A 22,264-nucleotide genomic window follows, 5' to 3' on the forward strand; every position below is an offset into this window, starting at 1 on the left:
CTCTAGCTCACCTCTCTCCCCCTATCTCCTTTCCTCTAGCTCACCTCTCTGTCCCTCTATCACCTTTCCTCCAAGTCTCCTCTCTATCCCACTATGTCCTTTCCTGCAGCTCTCCTCTCTGTCACTCTATTTCCTTTCCTCCAGTTCTCCACTCTATCCCTCTCTCTCCTTTGCTACAGCTCTGCACTTTATCCCTCTACCTCCTTTCCTCCAGCTCTCCTCTCTGTCCCTCAATCACTTTTCCTCCAGGTCTCCTCGCTGTCCCTCTTATCTATTTTCCTCCAGGTCTCCTCTCTGTCCTTCTATTTCCTATCCTCCAGTCCTCCGTCCTGTCTCACTATCTCCTTCCCGCAAGCTCTCCTCTCTGTCCCTCCATCTCTTCCTCAGCTCTCCTCTATATCCCTCTATCTCCTTTCATCCAGCTCTCCTCTCTATCCCTCCATCGTCTTAACTCCAGCTCTCCTCTGCCACTCTATCTCCTTTCCACTAGCTCTCTTCTCTGTACCTATACATACTTCTCTACAGCTCTATCTCTGTCCCTCTTCCTTTCCTCCAGCTCTCCTCTCGATCCCACTATCTCCTGTCCTACAGGTGACCTCTCTATCCCTCTATGACCTTTCCTGCAGCTCTCCACTTTATCCCTCTATCTCCTTTCCTCCAGATCTCCTCTCTGTCCCCTATCTCCTTGCCTCCAGCTCTCCGTCCTGTCTCACTATCTCCTTCCCTCCAGCTCTCCTCTCTATCCCTCTATCTCCTTTCCTCCAGCTGTCCTCTCGATCCCTCTATCTCCTTTCCTGCAGCTCTCCTCTTTATCCCTCTATCTCCTTTGCTCCACCTCTCCTCTATCACTCTCTCCTTTCCATCATCTCTCCTCTCTAACCCTCTATCTCCTTTCCAGCTCTCCTCTCGATCGCTCTATCTCCTTTCCTCCTGCTCTCCTCTCTCCCTCTTCCTTTCCTTTAGCACACCTCTCTATCCAACTATCACCTTTCCTCCAGTTCTCCACTCTGTACCTCCATCTCATTACATCCAGATCTCCTCTCTATCCCTCTATTTCCTTTCCTCCAGCTCTCCTCTCTGTCCCTCTACCTACTTTCATCCATCTCTCCTCTCTATCCCTCTATCTCCATTCCTCCAGCTCTCCTCTATCTCTTTTTCCACCAGTTCTCATCCATAACCCTCTCTCCTTTCAAGCTCTGCTCTTTATCCCTCAATCTCCTTTCCTCCAGCTCTCCTCTCTGTCCCTCCGTCACCTTTCCTCCAGGTCTCTCCTCTGTCCCTCTATCTCCTTTCCTCCAGATGTCCTCTCTATCCCGCTATCAACTTTCCTCCTGCTCCCCTCTCTCCATCTTCCTTTCCTCTTGCACACCTCTCTATCCCACTATCACCTTTCCTCCAGTTCTCCTCTCTGTACCTCCATCTCCTTTCATCCAGCTCTCCTCTCGATCCCTCGATCTCCTTTCCTCCAGCTATCCTGTCCCTCTATATCCTCTTCTCCTGCTGTCCACTCCATCCCCCTATCTACTTTCCTCCAGTTCTACTCTCTCCCTCTATCTCCTTTCGTCCAGCTTTGCTCTCTATCCCTCTACCTTTCCAGCTCTACTCTCGATCCCTCTATCTTTCCAGCTCTACTCTCGATCCCTCTATCTCCTTTCCTCCAGCTCTCCTCTCTATCACTGTAGCAACTTTCCATCAACTCTCCTCTGTCCTATCTCCTTTCCACCAGCTCTCCTCTCTATCCCTCTATCTACTTTTCTCCTGCTCTCCTCTCTCCATCTTCCTTTCCTCTAGCTGACCTCTCTATCCAACTATCATCTTTCCTCCAGCTCTCCTCTTTCGACCTCCATCTCCTTTCATCCAGCTCTCCTCTCTATCCATCTATCTCCTTTCCACCAGCTCTCCTCTGTCACTCTATCTCCTTTCCATCATCTCTCCTCTCTAACCCTCTAGCTCCTTTCCAGCTCTCCTCTCGATCCCTCTATCTCCTTTTCTCCAGCTCTCCTCTCCATCCCCCTATCTCCTTTCCTCCATCTCTCTTCTGTCCCTCTATCTCCTTTCAACCACGGCTCCTCTGTCCCTCTATCTACTTTCCTCCTGCTCTCCTCTCTCCCTCTTCCTTTCTTCTAGCACACCTCTCAATCCCATGATCACCTTTCCTCCAGTGCTCCTCTCTGTACCTCCATCTCCTTTCATCCAGCTGTCCTCTCTATCCCTCTGTCTCCTTTCCACCAGCTCTCCTCTCTCTATCTCCAATTCCGCCAGCTCTCCTCTCTAACCCTCTCTCCTTTCAAGCTCTACTCTCGATCCCTCGATTTGCTTTCCTCCAGCTATCCTCTGTCCCTCTATATCTTATTCTCCTGCTGTCCACTCCATTCCCCTATCTACTTTCCTAATGCTCTCCTATCTCTCCCTCTCTCTTTTCCTCCAGCTCTGCTCTATATCCGTCTATCTCCTTTTCTCCAGCTCTCCTCTCTATCCCTCTATCACCTTTCCTCCAGCTCTCCACTCTGTCCCTCTATCTCCTTTACTCCAGCTCTGCTCTTTATCCCTCTATATCCTTTCCTCCAGCTCTCCTCTCTGTCCCTCCGTCACCTTTTCTCCAGGTCTCCTCTCTGTTCCTCTATCACCTTTCCAGCTCTACTCTCGATCCCTCTATCTCCTTTACTCCAGCTCTGCTCTCTATCCCTCTATCACCTTTCCAGCTCTACTCTCGATCCCTCTATCTCCTTTCCTCCAGTTCTCCTCTCTATCACTGTAGCAACTTTCCATCAACTCTCCTCTGTCCTATCTCCTTTCCACCAGCTCTCCTCTCTATCCCTCTATCTCCTTTCCAGCTCTCCTCTCGATCCCTCTATCTCATTTCCTCCAGCTGTCCTCTCTATCCCTCTGTCTACTTTCCTCCTGCTCTCCTCTCTCTCCCTCTTCCTTTCCTCTAGCTCACCTCTCTATCCCACTATCACCTTTCCTCCAGCTCTGCTCTCTGTCCCTCCATCTCCTTTCCTCCATCTCTCCTCTCGGTCCCTCAATCTCCTTTCCTCTAGCTCTCCTCTCTGTCCCACTTTCTCCTTTCCTCCAGCTCTCTTCTCTATCCATCACCTTTCCTCCAGCTCCCTTCTCTATCCATCACCTTTCCTCCAGCTCCCTTCTCTGTCTCTATATCTCTTTTGCACTAGCGCTCCTCTCTGTCCCTCCATATACTTTCCTCTAGCTCTCCTCTCTGTCACTCTATTTTCCAGGTCTCCACTCTATCCCTCTATCTACTTTCCTAATGCTTTCCTCTATCTCCTTTCCTCCAGCTCTCCTCTCTATCCCTGTTGCTCCTTTCCACCAGCTCTCCTCTCTATCCCTCTCTCCTTTCCAGCTCTCCTCTTGATCCCTCTATCTCCTTTCCTCCAACTTTCCTCTCTCTCTCTCTGACTCCTTTCATCCATCCCACATAGAGGAGAGCTGGAGGAAAGGCGATAGAGGGATAGAGAGGTGAGCTAGAGGAAAGGAGATAGAGGGAGAGGAGACCATTAGGAAAGTAGATAGATAGAGTGGACACCTGGAAGAGAGGATATAGAGGGACAGAGGAGAGCTGGAGGAAAGGAGATAGAGGGATCGAGAATAGAGCTGGAAAGAAGAGCGGGATAGAGAGGAGAGCTGGTAGAACAGAGATAGAGAGAGAGGAGAGCTGTCCGTCTATCTCCTTTCCTCCAGCTTTCCTTTCTATCCCTCTGTTTCATTTCCTCCAGCTCTGCTCTCTATCCCTCGGTCTCCTTTTCTCCAGCTCTCCTCTCTGTCCCTCTATCTCCTTTCCTCCAGCTCTCCTCTCTGTCCCTTTATCTCCTTTCCTCTAGCTCTCCACTCTGTCCCTCTATATCCTTTCCTCCAGCTCTCCTCTCTATCCCTCATCTTAACTCCAGCTCTCCTCTCTATCCCCTCCATGCCCTCTCCTTTCCTCCAGCTCTCCTCTATCTCCTTTCTTCCAGCTCTCCTCTCTATCCCACTCTCCTTTCCAGCTGTCCTCTCTATCCCTCTATCTCCTTTCCTCCAGCTCTCCTCTGTCCCTCTATATCCTCTCCTCCAGCTCTCCTCTCTATCACTGTAGCATCTTTCCACAGGCTCTCCTCTCTGTTCCTCTATCTCCTTTCCACCAGTTCCGCTCTCTGTCCCTCTCGCCTTTCCTTCAGCTCTCCTCTCTTCCTCGACCTCCTTTTCTCCTGCTCTCCTCTCTATCTCTCAACCTCCTTTCCTCCAGCTCTCCTCTATCCCTCAATCACCTTTCCTCCAGCTTTCCTCTCTATCCCCCTCTCCTTTCGTCCAGGTTTACAATCCCCTGATAAATTCTCACGTTCCATCCCACCCCTGTCCAATTATCACCTTTTATCTGTAGCCGTTCCCCTCTGCCCCTCCCTGTGCTGAACCTCTGCCCCCACCCCTCCCTCTCCACCTCTGTGCCCCTTCCCCTCTCCGTCCATCTCCTCTGCCCATCCCTCTCCCCTTCCTGTGCCCCCTTTCTCTCTACCTGTGCCTCCCCTCCCTTTGCCATTCTGCCTGTGCCCCCTTTCCCTCTCCCTGTGCCCCTACCCCATCTGCCCTCCCTCTCCCTGTGCCCCTCCCCCTGCCTCTCCCTGTGCCCCCACCCCTTATTCCTGTGCCCCCTCATTCTGCCCCTCCATGCCCTCTCCCTGTACCCCCTCATTCTGCTCCTCCGTGTCCTCCCTGTGCCCCCTCCCCATGTGCTCCATCCGCCCCTCTCCCTTCACACCCCTCCCCCTCCCTGTGCCCCCTCTGCCCCTCTCTCACTGCACTCCCCCTCCCCGTGCCTTCTACCCCTCCCTGTGCCCCCTGTCTTCCCTTCCTGTGCCACCCTCCCTCTCACTGCAGCCCCTCCCTCTCACTGCAGCCCCTCCCTCTCACTGCAGCCCCTCCCTGTGCTCCTCTCTGTGCCCCCTGATTCCCCCTCCCTGTGCCCCCTCTCCTCCTCTCTGTGCCCCCTCTTCCCCCCCCTCCCGCCGTTTCATTCCGTCGCCTATCTGCTTGTAGCGGTCTCTTCCGCAGCCCAGCAGAGCCCCTCCACCCACTCTTGTAACTTTACTTCAATTACAGCGCCTGCACGGCGGGTTTGCACGGGTAAGCACGGCATGCTGGGCCGAAGGGCCCATCCTGTGCCATGCGGATTCCAACCCCACCCCGAGGCGTCAGACTGACAGAGGAATGGGCGGAGGGTGGTAATTTCCCGAGGCCAAAGCCTGAGAGCCGAGGTTTTACCGCACAAATCCTGGCCTGCTCCGTCTCGCGCCTAGCCCGCCGCACGGTCGCCTCAGCAACCGCCTAGGCCGCGAGCGCGTGGCACGCCGGGAATTGCAGTCTGTATCTCCCCGCTCCCGAGGGCGTCTGCTGGCCTCAGCCCGGGGCACACTGGGAGTTGTAGGCGTTTGGGGCTAAACTCATGGGTGATTGGCTTTGAGTGAATGGAGATGGAGGGTACTGGGGGGGGCTCTTAAAAAAAGTTTAATGTCAATAATGCACCCAATTGCAATGAAATCCACCTATGGCATAGATCTCCCAATGGCCACCCATTTCAATTCCTTTGCCAACGCGTCTGCCCACGTTCTCATGTACTGTTCCCTTGCAACCAAGATTAAAGATGTTGTCCTAGTGGCATATTATATGATATTCCTTTTTGCTTGCTACAAGTCAGACAGATTCTCTGCTGGCAGGTATCGCCTTAAAGCGCCTCTTCCAGTCAGAGACAGGGAAGCAAATGTGAGTGACTGGTCCCTCGGCCGCAGAGCCCCCCCACCCCACCCCTTCCCTCACCCCTCACCGTCGTCACCGTCCCATTCGTAACAGCCGCGATCTTCCCGTCCTCTGGTGCCCTTGCTCCAGTCCCCTCCGCTTCCCTCGACCCTGCAGCCCCTCGTCCCCCCCCACCCGCTGCGGTCGCGGGTTCTCGAGTCAACCCACCAGCGGGAGCGTTGCATCTCCGCTGCGGTGACAGTGATGGGAGGTTGGCATTGCCGTGAACTATCACCCTGGGGAGCTGCTCCATTTAAACCTCTTTAAATGCACATTCCATGCACCCACCACTCTCTGCATGAAAATCTTACCTCTTACATTCCCCCACCCCTTAAAAACATGACACTGGAGAAACTCAGCAGGTCACACAGTTGAAAATCTGCACTTAGCATTGGTGAGTCTGTTTGCCTTACAGCAGACAAAAGTGTATCATGTATATTAAACATTACAGCACTGTACAGGCCCTTCAGCCCTCCATGATTGGTCGAACCAGATAAAAGTGCAAAACCCTCTCTGCCCTATAAGCCTCTCCTCTCATCCCTGTGCCTTTCTAAACGTCTTTTAAAGGCCCCTAATGTTCCAGCTTCTACCACCACCCCCGACAAGGCATTTCAGGCCTCAACAACTCTCTCCCCTCCCTTAATCTTGTCCTCTCGTGCTTGTTATTCCCACCCTCGGAAACAGGTATTGGCCGACCACCCTGTCGATGCCTCTCATAATTTTGTAGACCTCGATCAAGCCCCCTCTTACCCTTCAATGCTCCAAGGAGAAAAGTCCCAGCTTTGCCTCATAAGACAGGCCCTCCAATCCTGACGAAATCCTGGTGAATCTCCTCTGGCCCTCTCCACAGCCTCCACATCCTTCCTGTAATGAGTCGATCAGAACCAGACACAATACTCCAATTGTGGCCTCACCAGGGATTTCTAAAGCTACCAAGTGATTCTCTACTCTCATACACAATACCCCTATTAATGAAGCCCAGAATCCCAGAGGCTTTTTCAACTCTCCTGAGCCACGAGGGATGTATGGACATGAACCCCAAGATCTCTCTATTCGTCCAACAATAAAAGTCCTAAAATCCGGACTACTCGGGTTGGGGATTGGGTCAGTCTGGATTTTATGGATTTTCAGGCAATACTTTTAAATTTTAAGGAGGATAAACAGGTAAATTTTCTTTTTCAATCTTTTTATTAAACAAATTATAGTAAAAATACATGAGGAAAATAGAATGCAGTCGAATAGTAAAAACAGGAAACATCAAAATGTTGCAATACATGATGCGGCGTTTAACATTATAATATATTAAACAATATTATCCCTTTCCGCTCAATTTGGAATATTTAAAGAAAGAAAATAAAATTATTGTGAAAATCCCATCTAACCTACCAAAATAAACCAAAAAAAAAGAGACCGGGCAGCCTAAAATGAGACTTCACTACAACAGATCAATACAAACTATTTATCTGGTCTTTGCCAATAAAAAAAAACAACAGAAATCCACAACCGTCTGGAAGGTAAAGTCAAAATACAAATTAACTCGTCCAAAAATAGCTTATAAAAGGACACCAGGAGTCATGTGATGGAGTAGTGGCCGGTCAGGGAAGAGAGAAAAGTCGAAAACAACGGGAAGAAGAGAAGAAGAAAGAACGTCGGAAGAAGAAGGTGAAGGCCTTACCTGTCCGAGGAGGCCCGCCGCGGAGAGAGAAGCCCGCTCCCTCAGGTCAGTGGAAGTCCCGGGCACGGGACTACAAAAATGGCTCGCAGAGCCGAGTAAAAGTGCGCAACCGCGCATGAAAAAAAACACACTGATGGGAGGGGGGAACAGCTGCGGAGTCGATCTCCACAGCTGAGAGAGACACCTGCAACACCGCAGGAGGTGCAGAACACAGAAAATAACGACAATAAGAAAGAAAAGGGTAAAAAGAAAACAAGGAAACAACAGATGGTCAACCCAGAGGAAGAAGAAGAAGAACAGAAAGAAATGGAAGAAGAAGAGAAAGGCAAGACAATGGATATATCTTTTTTTAAAGAATATATGGAATCAGTGAAAGAATGGCAATTACAAGAATTTAATGAGATAAAAAGAAGAATTAAGAGTGCAGAAGAAAAAATGAATAAAATGGAAATGGTCATATCAGAGATAGGAAAAAGAGTGGATAATATGGAAGAACGAGAAATAATTGTAGAAATGGAAGTAGAGGACTTAAAAGAGAAATTAGAAGAATCTAATAAAAAAATTAAAGAGGCACACTCCTGAAGAAGTGGAAGGAGTTCAATACAGCAAAAACGATCTTATGGAAAAAAGGATATAAATTTATATTAAAGTACCCAGCGGTAGTTAAAATAGTTATACCAGGGCAACAAAACAGACTATTCTCGGATCCAGAGGAAGCACGAAAATTTGCAAAACAACTACAAAACAAGCAGAGAGATGAAGACATGTAATGAGAGTAAAAATGACCACGAACTATATATGTGTGTGTATATGGATATATATATATATTTAGATGTGTGTATATATGTGTATACATGAATGTATCCATATTTAGAGGAAAATATATAGAGTATAGATAAGAATTAATAAGGGAATGAAAGGGAATAGAGGGAATAAGGAGGGAATTAAAAGAGTGACCTTTGTTATATATGAAAATTGAAATGTTTTCCGGGGGTGGCTGGGTGGGGAGAAGTTACGATCACTGCAAAATCAGTTGACGTTTGCGAGTGAATTCGCAAATCCAAATGGAGAGGGGAGATGTGGTTGCCCGACAAGCGATAAAGGGCAACTCAGGAGGGGGAGGGGAGAATGGGGTTAAAGAAGTTTTAAATAGGAAAATAAGGAAAATGTTTGATGTTTTAGAAATGTTGTCTTATAAAGTGTTCAAAACAAGAAAGCAGAGATGGATAAGAAGGAAAGGTGATGATGGAGAAACAGAAAGGGAAAATAAACAAAGTATGAAATGGCTACATTGAACTATATGACTTTAAATATTAATGGAATACACAACCAAATCAAAAGGAAGAAACTGCTAAATTTACTGAAAAAAGAAAAAATTGATATAGCATTTGTGCAAGAAACACATTTAACTGATTTGGAGCACAAGAAATTAAAGAGAGATTGGGTAGGACATGTAACAGCAGCGACGTATAATTCAAAATCAAGAGGAGTAGCTATATTAATCAGTAAAAATATACCAATTAAAATAGAAGAGGAAATAATAGATCCAGCAGGGAGATATGTAATGATAAAATGTCAGATATATTCGGAGTTTTGGAATCTACTCAATGTATATTCACCTAATGAAGAAGATGAAAAGTTTATGCAAGATATTTTTTTGAAGATAGCAGATACGCAAGGGAACATATTAATAGGAGGGGATTTCAACCTTAATTTGGATTCAAATATGGATAAAACTGGGAAAAAAAATTAACAGAAAGAACAAAGTAACCAAATTTATAATTAAATCGATGGAAGAAATGCAACTTTTGCATATATGGAGGAAACAACACCCAAAAGAAAAGGAATATTCATATTATTCGGGTAGACATAAAACATACTCAAGAATAGACCTATTCCTGTTATCAGCTCGTATACAGTAAGAAAAACAGAATATAAAGCTAGAATATTATCGGACCATTCACCCTTAATATAGACAAAAGAGTTAGAGAACATCCCTCCAAGAATGTATAGATGGAGATTAAACTCCATGCTACTTAAAAGGCAGGATTTTAGAGAATTAATTGAAAGACAAATTAAAATGTACTTTGAAATAAATACGGAATCAGTGAAAGATAAGTTTATACTATGGGATGCAATTAAAGCATTCATTAGAGGGCAAATAATAAGTTATGTAACCAAGATGAAGAAAGACTACAATCAGGAAACAAAGCAGTTGGAAAGGGAAATAGTAAATATAGAAAAAGAATTAGCAATGAAGGAAGATACAACTAAAAGAAGAGAATTGGCAGATAAAAAAATAAAATATGAAACACTGCAAACATATAAGGTGGAGAAGAACATAATGAAGACAAAACAGAAATATTATGAACTAGGGGAAAAAATGCACAAAATTCTAGCATGGCTGCTTAAGACAGAACAAGCTAAGAAAATGGTATTGGGATCAAGGAAAAAAGACAAACAAATCACATATAATCCAACGGAGATCAATGAAAACTTTAGAGAATTCTATGAACAATTATACCAAACTGAAAACGAAGGGAAAGAAGGCAAAATAGATGAATTTTTAACTAAAATTGAACTACCAAAATTACAAATAGAGGAAGAAAATAAATTAACAGAACCATTTGAAATAGTAGAAATACAAGAGATAATTAAAAAAAACTACCAAATAATAAAACACCAGAAGAGGATGGATTCCCAATAGAATTCTATAAAACATTTAAAGATTTATTAATTCCTCCCCTCCTGGAAGTAATCAACCAGATTGACAAAACACAAAGCTTACCAGATTTATGTAAAACATCAATAATTACAGTAAAACCAAAGCAAGGGAAAGATCCACTCGCACCAGCGTCATATACACCATTATCATTATTTAACACAGATTATAAGATAATAGCTAAACTATTAGCAAACAGATTAGCAGATTATGTACCTAAAATGGTAAATCTAGACCAAACTGGATTTATTAAAAAAAAGACACACAACAGACAATATTTGTAAATTTATAAACTTAATTCATGCATTAGAAGGGAGTAAAGCGCCAACAGCAGCAGTTGCTTTAGATGCAGAGAAGGCCTTTGACAGAGTAGAATGGAATTATTTATTCAAAGTATTGCAAAAATTCAGTTTACAAGAGAAGTATATTAATTGGATTAAAGCATTATATAAGGGGCCATTGGCGAAAGTGACAGTAAATGGATATATATCAAAGCAATTTAACTTAAGCAGATCAGCAAGGCAGGGATGCCCACTATCACCCTTATTGTTAGCATTAGCTTTCGAACCACTAGCAGAATTGATAAGAACAGAAAATAATATAAAAGGGATAAAAATAAAAGACAAGGAATATAAAATCAGTTTATTTGTGGATGATGTTATAGTATACTTAACAGAACCAGAACTATCAATCCAAGAATTATATAAGAAATTGAAGGAATATGGAGAAGTGTCGGGTTACAAGATTAACGTAAATAAAAGTGAAGCAATGCCAATGAATAATGCAGATTTCTCAAAATTTAAGAAGGAATCACCATTCAGATGGCAAATGCAAGCAATAAGATACCTAGGTATACAAATAAATAAAAATCTCGGCCATCTATATAAACTCAATTATTATCCACTAATGAAAAAATTGCAGGGCAATTTAGAGCATTGGAAAGATTTACCATTAACACTAATAGGAAGGGTAAACTATATTAAAATGAATATTTTCCCAAGGATATTATACCTATTTCAGGCATTGCCAATACACTTGACGGAGAAATTCTTCAAGGAGTTAAAAAAATAATAAGGAAATTTTTATGGAAAGAAGGCTTACAACTGCCAAACTTTAAAAATTATTATAGAGCTGTACAATTAAGATACCTATCAGATTTTTACCAAACAATGGAAAAGCCAGATTGGACTAAATTAGAACTAGATAAAATAGGGGAAAAGATACCTGAACACATATTATATAAATGGGATGAAAAATTGGTACAACGTAGGAGTTCTCCAGTATTACATCATCTGCTCAATATTTGGAAGAAGATCCATGTAGAAAAGAATAAAACAAATTACCAATTCCCAAAACTAATAATGACACAAAATCAGTTACTCCCTTTTACAATAGATAACCTTTCCTTTAGAGAATGGGAGAAAAAAGGGATCAAAAGAATAGAAAATTGTTTTTCAGGAAATAGATTATTATCCTTTGAACAAATGAAAGATAAATATAATATAACTCAAGATACAGTGCTGGCATATTACCAATTGAGGTCCTACTTGAAGGACAAATTAGGAAGCAGTCTGAGGTTACCAGAGGGAAGTAACTTTGAATATGTGATTACAGATACAATGATAATCAAAAGATTTATAACAAATATGTATATAAAACTGCAAGAAAAGGAGAATAAGGAAACAAATGGTAAAACAAAACAAAAATGGGAACAAGATTTAAATATAAAGATAAAGAAGGAAACATGGGAGAAGTTATGCTCTGGAACGATGAGAAATACAATAAATACGAGGTTACGTATGATACAATATAACTGGATACACAGGCTATACGTTGCATCTCAAAAGTTAAATAAATGGGACCCAACAGTATCTGACAGATGTTTTCGTTGTAAAGAAGAAATGGGAACAACAATTCATGCAATCTGGACATGTGAAAAAGTAGAAAAATTTTGGGAAGATCGAAACCAGATATGAAATAAAATTACAGAAAACAATATACCAAAAAAACCAGAGATCTTCCTCCTAAGTAACATAAAAAACAAAGAATTTGGACTTGATTTGGATGGTGCACAAAAAAGATTTGTTAAGATAGCTCTAGCCGTAGCAAAAAAAATGTATTATGTCAACCTGGAAATTGGAAGATAATTTGAGAATACAACAATGGTATATAGAAATGAATAAATGTATTCCATTAGAAAAAATAACATATGGTTTAAGAAATAATATTGAAATATTTGAACAAATATGGGATCCATACATGAAACACAACAGAGAAAACCCACCGGGGACATTTACCACCTAAATTAACGAAAGGAGAAGGAAATAAAAAGAATTGACTCAGTGGAATTTCTTGTTTATTTTTATTGAATGACAACATTGTTTGACGGGTTTAATGTATCTTAGATTTTGTACTTTAAATGAATGGGGGGGAAGGTAGGGAGGGTGGGATGGGCGGAGGGAGAAAATGACACTGTATATATTTGAAAAGGAAAATGTATGTATCTTGGTCAATGTGGTTTATGGTATGAAAAATAAAAGTTAAAAAAATAAATAAATAAAAATGAAAGGACACCAAATCTCCCTGTTCTTTCTATAGGTGCAGAGTGACCTGCTGAGTTTCTCCAGCACTTTTGTTTATTGGACTCCAATCACAGATTCTGCAGTCGTTCCCATTTAACAGTAGATAATCTAATTTATTTTCAAGTAAAATCATTGGGAGCACGGGTCTGGTAGGATTCATTCCACATGAATGCCCACATGCCTACTCTGCTTCCATTACCTTGCACACTGTTTAAACCTGTAATATTCAGCTTGCTGAGCAAAGGGCTGTGATCTGGAAGATAGTGGTAATGAAGGTGAGGAACAATTGCATAGCATTATGAAACATTGACATTTAAGACGCTATATTTACAACAATTCCAACATTTATGATTAAGGCAGAGGTTGTTTTTTTTTAATTTTTTTATTTTTCACACTATAAACCACATTGATCAAGATACATATATTTTTCTTTTCTAATATATACAGTGTCGTTTTCTCCCCACCCCCCTTCCCATCCCACCCTCCCTACCTCCCCTCCCATTCATTTAAAGTTCAGAATCTAAGATACATTAAACCCGTCAAACAATCTAGTCACTCAATAAAAATAAACAAGAAATTCCACTGAGTCAATTCTTTTCATTTCCTTCTCCTTCTGTCATTTTAGGTGGTAGATGTCCCCGGTAGGTTTTCCCTATTGTGTTTCATGTAAGGCTCCCATATTTGTTCAAATATTTCAATGTTATTTCTTAAACTATATGTTATTTTTTCTAATGGAATACATTTATTCATTTCTATATACCATTGTTGTATTCTCAAGTAATCTTCCAATTTCCAGGTTGACATAATACATTTTTTTGCTACAGCTAGGGCTATCTTAACAAATCTTTTTTGTGCACCATCCAAATCAATTCCAAATTCTTTGTTTTTTATGTTACTTAGGAGGAAGATCTCTGGATTCTTTGGTATATTGTTTTCTGTAATTTTATTTAATATTTGGTTTAGATCTTCCCAAAGGTTTTCGACTTTCTCACATGTCTAGATTGCATGAATTGTTGTTCCCATTTCTTTTTTACAGCGAAAACATCTGTCAGATACTGTTGGGTCCCATTTTTTTAACTTTTGAGGTGTAATGTGTATTACATTACCTGTGTATCCAGTTATATTGTATCATACGTAACATCGTATTTATTGTATTTCTCATCATTCCAGAACATAACTTCTCCCATGTTTCCTTTTTTATCTTTATATTTAAATCTTGTTCCCATTTTTGTTTAGTTTGACCATTTGTTTCCTTATTCTCCTTTTCTTGCAGTTTAATATACATATTTGTTTTAAATCTTTTGATTATCATTCTATCTGTAATCACATATTCAAAGTTACTTCCCTCTGGTAACCTCAGACTGCTTCCTAATTTGTCCTTCAAGTAGGATCTCAATTGGTAATATGCCAGCACTGTATCTTGAGTTATATTGTATTTATCTTTCATTTGTTCAAAGGAAAATAATTTATTTCCTGAAAAGCATTTTTCTATTCTTTTGATCCCTTTTTTTGTCCCATTCTCTAAAGGAAAGGTTATCTATTGTAAAAGGGAGTAACTTATTTTGCGTCAATATTAGTTTTGGTAATTGATAATTTGTTTTATTCCTTTCTACATGAATCTTTTTCCAAATATTGAGTAGATGATGTAATACTGGAGAACTTCTATGTTGTACCAATTTTTCATCCCATTTATATAATATGTGTTCAGGTATCTTTTCCCCTATTTTATCTAATTCTAATCTAGTCCAATCTGGCTTTTCCCTTGTTTGATAAAAATCTGATAGGTATCTTAATTGTGCGGCTCTATAATAATTTTTTAAGTTTGGCAGTTGTAGGGGGGAGTCACGTGATGGAGTAGTGGCCGGACGGTGAACTCCAGCCCTCTCCAGAAAAGTCGGAAAAAACAAAGGAAAACACAAAGGCACAGAAATAAAAGTTAAAGAAAAGTGAGTATAAAGGTGGAAAGAAGATGGCTACGAAAAAAGAAAAGTCAAAACCAATGGTAAGAAGAGAGGAAGAGAAGACAACGGAAGATGCAGGAAAAGGCCTTACCTGCTCGAAGAGGCCCGCGGTGGAGAGAGAAACCCGCTCCCTCAGGTCGGTAGAAACCGGACTACAAAAATGGCTCGCTGAGCCGAGTAAAAGTGCGCAACCGCGCATGAAAAAAACACACCGACGGGAGGGGTGACCAGCTGGGGTGTCGATCTCCACAGCCGGCAACGACAGCTGCAGAGCACCTGCAGCAAGAGGAGAACACAGAAGACAATGGAAACAAGAAAGAAGAGAAGAGAAGGGCAACAAAGAAACAACAGATGGCCAACTCAGAGGAAGAAGAAGAGGAAGAGGAAGAGTACAGTGAGATAGAAGAAGAAGGGAAAGGCAAGATAAAGGATTTACTTTCTCTTATTAAAGGATACATGGAGTCATTAAAAGAATGGCAAGCGCAGGAATTTGATGATTTAAGAAGAAGAATAATCAATACAGAAGAGAAAATGAATAAAATAGATATGACCTTATCAGAAATGGGAAAAAGAATGGACAAGGTGCAGGAACGAGAAGCAGCAGTAGAAATGGAGGTGGAGGACTTAAAAAAGAAATTAGAGGAATCTAATAAAAAAGTTAAAGAAACACAAGAACTGTTAGCTCAGAAAATAGATATAATGGAAAATTATAACAGAAGAAATAACATAAAGATAGTGGGCCTTAAGGAAGATGAAGAAGGCAAGAATATGAGAGAGTTTATAAAAGATTGGATCCCTAGGATCCTAGGATGTCCAGAACTACAGCAAGAAATGGAAATAGAAAGGGCACATAGAGCATTGACCTTTAAACCACAACCACAACAAAAACCAAGATCTATTTTAGTAAAATTCCTAAGATATACTACAAGAGAAAAGGTACTGGCGAAGACAATGGAAAAAGTAAGAGAGGGCAACAAGCCACTGGAGTACAAAGGACAAAAAATCTTCATTTATCCAGATATAAGTTTTGAACTCCTAAAGAAGAGAAAGGAGTTCAATACAGCAAAGGCGATTTTATGGAAGAAAGGGTATAAATTTATACTAAAGCATCCAGCTGCATTGAAAATATTTATTCCAGGACAACAAAACAGGCTATTCTCGGATCCAGAAGAAGCACGAAAATTTGCAGAACAATTACAAAATAGACTAAGGGATGAAGACGTGTAATAAGAGTAAAAATGACAACGATTTATATGTATGTGGGTAAAGAAGTATAAGTGTGTATATGTATAATGTGCATACGTGAATGTATCTGTATTTAGAGGAAAATATAGATAGTATAGACAAGAATTAATAAGGGAAGGAAATTGAATAGAGGGAATAAGGAGGGAACTAAAAGAGTGACCTTTGTTACATATGAAAAGTGAAATCTTTTCTGGGGGGGGCTGGGTGGGGGGGAGTTGCGGTCACTGCAAAATCAGCTGACACTTGCGAGTGAATTCGCAAACCCAAATGGAGAGGGGAGATGTTGTTGTCCGACAAGGGATAAAGGACAACACAGGAAGGGAAGGGGAGATTGGGGCAAAAGAAGTTTTAAATAGGAGAATAAGGAAAATGTTTGATGTTTTAGGAATGTTGTCTTATAAAGGGTTTAAAATAAGAAAACAGAAATGGAAAAGGAGGAAAGGTAATGATGGAAAAACGGAAAGGGAAGATAAACAAAGTATAAAATGGCTACGTTGAACTATATGACTTTGAATATTAATGGAATACATAACCAAATTAAAAGGAAGAAACTGCTAAATTTACTGAAAAAAGAAAAAATTGATATAGCATTTGTGCAAGAAACACACTTAACTGAATTGGAGCACAAGAAATTAAAGAGAGATTGGGTAGGACATGTAACAGCAGCATCGTATAATTCAAAAGCAAGAGGAGTGGCTATATTAATTAGTAAAAATGTGCCATTTAAAATAGAAGAGGAAATAATAGATCCAGCAGGGAGATATGTAATGATAAAATGTCAGATATATTCGGAGTTTTGGAATCTACTCAATGTATATTCACCTAACGAAGAAGATCAAAAGTTTATGCAAGATATCTTTTTGAAGGTAGCAAATACGCAAGGGAACATATTAATAGGAGGGGATTTCAACCTGAATTTGGATTTAAATATGGATAAAACTGGGAAAAAAATTAACAGAAAGAACAAAGTAACCAAATTTATAATTAAATCGATGGAAGAAATGCAACTTTTGCATATATGGAGGAAACAACACCCAAAAGAAAAGGAATATTCATATTACTCGGCTAGACATAAAACATACCCAAGAATAGACCTATTTTTGTTATCAGCTAGTATGCAAGATAGAGTAAGAAAAACAGAATATAAAGCTAGAATACTATCAGACCATTCACCCTTAATATTGACAGTAAAGCTAGAGGACATCCCTCCAAGAATGTATCTTTCGTTCGCTTGGCTTCGCGGACGAAGATTTATGGAGGGGGTAAAAAGTCCACGTCAGCTGCAGGCTCGTTTGTGGCTGACAAGTCCGATGCGGGACAGGCAGACACGATTGCAGCGGTTGCAGGGGAAAATTGGTTGGATGGGGTTGGGTGTTGGGTTTTTCCTCCTTTGCCTTTTGCCACCAAGAATGTATAGATAGAGATTAAACCCCATGTTACTTAAAACGCAGGATTTTAGAGAATTTATTGAAAAACAAATAAAAATGTATATTGAAATACATTCGGAATCAGTGGAAGATAAGTTTATACTATGGGATGCAATGAAAGCATTCATTAGAGGGCAAATAATAAGTTATGTAACCAAGATGAAGAAGGACTATAATCAGGAAACAGAGCAGTTGGAAAGGGAAATAGTAAATATAGAAAAAGAATTAGCAATGAAGGAAGATATTGTGCGGCTCTATAATAATTTTTAAAGTTTGGCAATTGTAAGCCTCCTTGTTTATACCATTCTGTTAATTTATCTAGTGCTATCCTCGGTTTCCGCCATTTCCATAAAAATTTCCTTATTATTTTCTTTAACTCCTTGAAGAATTTCTCCGTCAAGTGTATTGGCAATGCCTGAAATAGGTATAATATCCTTGGAAAAATGTTCATTTTTAATACAGTTTATCCTTCCTATTAGTGTTAATGGTAAATCTTTCCAATGCTCTAAATCGTCCTGTAATTTTTTCATTAGTGGATAATAATTGAGTTTATATAGATGGCTGAGATTTTTATTTATTTGTATACCTAGGTATCTTATTGCTTGCATTTGCCATCTGAACTGTGATTCCTTCTTAAATTTTGAGAAATCCGCATTATTCATTGGCATTGCTTCACTTTTATTTATGTTAATCTTGTAACCCAACACTTCTCCATATTCCTTCAATTTCTTATATAATTCTTTTATTGATCGTTCTGGTTCTGTTAAGAATACTATAACATCATCCGCAAATAAACTGATTTTATATTGCTTGTCTTTTATTTTTATCCCTTTTATATTATTTTCTGTTCTTATCAATTCTGCTAGTGGTTCTATAGCTAACGCGAACAATAAGGGTGATAGTGGGCATCCCTGCCTTGTTGATCTGCTTAAGTTAAATTGCTTTGATATATATCCATTTACTGTCACTTTCGCCAATGTCCCCTTATATAATGCTTTATATACTTCTCTGGTAAACTGAATTTTTGCAATACTTTGAACAAATAATTCCATTCTACTCTGTCAAAGGCCTTCTCTGCGTCTAAAGCAACTGCTACTGCAGGTGCTTTATTTCCTTCTACTGCATCAATTAAGTTAATAAATTTACAAATATTGTCTGTTGTGCGTCTTTATTTGATAAATCCTGTTTGGTCTAAATTTAGCATTTTCGGTACATGCTCTGCTAATCTGTTTGCTAATAGTTTAGCTATTATCTTATAATCTGTGTTTAGTAAAGATATTGGTCTATATGACGCTGGTGAGAGTGGATCTTTCTCTTGTTTTAGTATTACTGTAATTATTGCTGTTTAACATGAATCTGGTAAGCTTTGTGTTTCATCAATCTGGTTGATTACATCCAGGAGGGGCAGAATTAATAAGTCTTTAAATGTTTTGTATAATTCTATTGGAAATCCATCCTCTCCTGGTGTCTTATTATTTGGTAATTTTTTTATTATCTCTTGTATTTCTATTGTTCCAAATGGTTCTGTTAATTTATTTTGTTCCTCTATTTGTAGTTTTGGTAGTTCAATTTTAGTCAAAAATTCATCTATTTTCCCTTCTTTCCCTTCATTTTCAGTTTGGTATAATTGTTCATAGAATTCTCTAAAGTTTTCCTTAATTTCTTTTGGATTATATGTCATTTGTTTGTCTTTTTTTCTTGATGCCAATCCCATTTTCTTAGCTTGTTCTGTCTTAAGCTGCCATGCTAGGATTTTGTGCGTTTTTTCACCCAGTTCATAATATTTCTGTTTTGTCTTCATTATATTCTTCTCTAACTTATATGTTTGTAGTTTTTCATATTTTATTTTTTTATCCGCCAATTCTCTTCTTTTAGTTGTATCTTCCTTCATTGCTAATTTTTTTTCTATATTTACTATTTCCCTTTCCAACTGCTCTGTTTCCTGATTATAGTCCTTCTTCATCTTGGTTACATAACTTATTATTTGCCCTCTAATGAATGCTTTCATTGCATCCCATAGTATAAACTTATCTTCCACTGATTCCGTATTTATTTCAAAATACATTTTTAATTGTTTTTCTATAAATTCTCTAAAATCCTGCCTTTTAAGTAACATGGGGTTTAATCTCCATCTATACATTCTTGGAGTGATGTCCTCTAGCTTTACTGTCAATATTAAGGGTGAATGGTCCGATAGTATTCTAGCTTTATATTCTGTTTTTCTTACTCTATCTTGCATACTAGCTGATAACAAAAATAGGTCTATTCTTGAGTATGTTTTATGTCTAGCCGAGTAATATGAATATTCCTTTTCTTTTGGGTTTTGTTTCCTCCATATATCCAAAAGTTGCATTTCTTGCATTGATTTAATTATAAATTTGGTTACTTTGTTCTTTCTGTTAATTTTTTCCCAGTTTTATCCATATTTGAATCCAAATGCAGGTTGAAATCCCCTCCTATTAGTATGTTCCCTTGCGTGTCTGCTATCTTCAAAAAAATATCTTGCATAAACTTTTGATCTTCTTCTTTAGGTGAATATACATTGAGTAGATTCCAAAACTCCGAATATATCTGACATTTTATCATTACATATCTCCCTGCTGGATCTATTATTTCCTCTTCTATTTTAAATGACACATTTTTACTAATTAATATAGCCACTCCTCTTGCTTTTGAATTATACGATGCTGCTGTTACATGTCCTACCCAATCTCTCTTTAATTTCTTGTGCTCCAATTCAGTTAAGTGTGTTTCTTGGACAAATGCTATATCAATTTTTTCTTTTTTTCAGTAAATTTAGCAGTTTCTTCCTTTTAATTTGGTAATGTATTCCATTAATATTTAAAGTCATATAGTTCAACGTAGCCATTTTATACTTTGTTTATCTTCCCTTTCCGTTTTTCCATCATTACCTTTCCTCCTTTTCCATTTCTGTTTTCTTATTTTAAACCCTTTATAAGACAACATTCCTAAAACATCAAACATTTTCCTTATTCTCCTATTTAAAACTTCTTTAGCCCCAATCTCCCCTTCCCCTCCTGAGTTGTCCTTTATCCCTTGTCGGACAACCACATCTCCCCTCTCCATTTGGGTTTGCGAATTCACTCACAAGCGTCAACTGATTTTGCAGTGACCACAACTTCCCCCCACCCAGCCCCCTCCAGAAAAGATTTCACTTTTCACATGTAACAAATGTCACTCTTTTAGTTCCCTCCTTATTCCCTCTATTCCATTACCTTCCCTTATTAATTCTTGTCTATACTATCTATATTTTCCTCTAAATACAGATACATTCACGTATGCACATTATACATATACACTCTTATACCTCTTTACCCACATACATATCAATCGTGATCATTTTTACTCTCATTACACGTCTTCATCCCTCAGTCTATTTTGTAATTGTTCTGCAAATTTTCGTGCTTCTTCTGGATTCGAGAATAGTCTGCTTTGTTGTCTTGGAATAAATATTTTCAATACCGCTGGATGCTTTAGTATAAATTTATACCCTTTCTTCCATAAAATCGCCTTTGCTGTATTGAACTCCTTTCTCTTCTTTAGGAGTTCAAAACTTATATCTGGATAAATGAAGATTTTTTGCCCTTTGTACTCCAGTGGCTTGTTGTCCTCTCTTACTTTTTCCATTGTCTTCTCCAGTACCTTTTCTCTTGTAGTATATCTTAGGAATTTTACTAAAATAGATCTTGGTTTTTGTTGTGGTTATGGTTTAAAGGCCAATGCTCTATGTGCCCTTTCTATTTCCATTTCTTGCTGTAGTTCTGGGGATCCAATCTTTTATAAACTCTCTCATATTCTTGCCTTCTTCATCTTCCTTAGGGCCCACTATCTTTATGTTATTTCTTCTGTTATAGTTTTCCATTATATCTATTTTCTGAGTTAACAGTTCTTATGTCTCTATAACTTTTTTATTAGATTACTCCAATTTCTTTTTTAAGTCCTCTACCTCCATTTCTACTGTTACTGCCCGCTCTTCCATCTTGTCCATTTTCTTTCCCATTTCTCTTAAGGTCATATCTATTTTATTCATTTTCTCTTCTGTATTGTTTATTCTTCTTCTTAAATCATTAAATTCCTGTGTTTGCCATTCTTTAAATGACTCCATGTATTCTTTAATAAGAGAAAGTATATCCTTTATCTTGCCTTTCCCTTCTTCTTCTGTTTCACTGTACTCTTCCTCTTCTTCTTCCTCTGGGTTGGCCATCTGTTGTTTCTTTGTTGCCCTTTTCTTCTCTTCTTTCTTGTTTCCATTGTCTTCTGTGCTCTCTTCTTGCTGCAGGTGTTCTGCAGCTGTCGTTGCCGGCTGTGGAGATCGACTCCCCAGCTGGTCACCCCTCCCGTCGGTGTTGTCAGAAATAAAACTTCTCACACATGAGTCTCCTTAAAACTGATGACACGACAAGCTTTATTTACAAGTCTGCAGAGTTGGACTCAACTGGCTTCTCACCAGTTAAGCCCCGATACATACAGTGCATTGATTTTTATACCCTTGTTGTTTGCCCTTCCCCTTCTTATTAATACTGTTTTAATTGGTTAGTATTGCAAAAGCATTCTAAGTACAACTGCATTTTTAATTATCACGTTCGTTACGTACGCTGCGAACTCTACATACACTAAATTCTGTTTCTCACCCTTCTTATCAATCTTTTGTCTCCTGCATGTCTCTCACTATGACCATGAAAAGATATGTTTAAAAAAAACATATTCAGCAGATCCTTCTGTCCTTGACTGCTAGTAAACTCTCTGTCCGTTCTGGCTTCCCTGTTTATGAATAATCATCACATTTTAACTTAAGTCTTTTTAACCTAAATTCTCTATATCACAATCCACCCCTTTCTCTCTTTAAA

At 39.6% G+C, this 22,264-nt stretch overlaps 1 protein-coding gene across 2 annotated transcripts in view; it reads right to left on the reverse strand.

Moving 5' to 3' along the window:
- men1 (multiple endocrine neoplasia I) overlaps window positions 1-5,343 on the reverse strand; it is a 60,619-nt gene extending 55,276 nt beyond the window's left edge. Inside the window, exon 1 of one of the 2 annotated variants that reach the window (XM_069894111.1) lies at window positions 5,254-5,343. The gene's annotated coding sequence lies outside the window, so the exon portion shown is untranslated. The remainder of the gene's footprint in view (window positions 1-5,253) is intronic. The other variant, XM_069894110.1, reaches the window with a different exon arrangement.
- Between the last annotated feature and the right edge of the window lie 16,921 nt (window positions 5,344-22,264).

The sequence above is a fragment of the Narcine bancroftii genome, chromosome 8 (genome assembly GCF_036971445.1).
Source record: "Narcine bancroftii isolate sNarBan1 chromosome 8, sNarBan1.hap1, whole genome shotgun sequence".
In the NCBI taxonomy this organism is placed as follows: Eukaryota; Metazoa; Chordata; class Chondrichthyes; order Torpediniformes; family Narcinidae; genus Narcine; species Narcine bancroftii.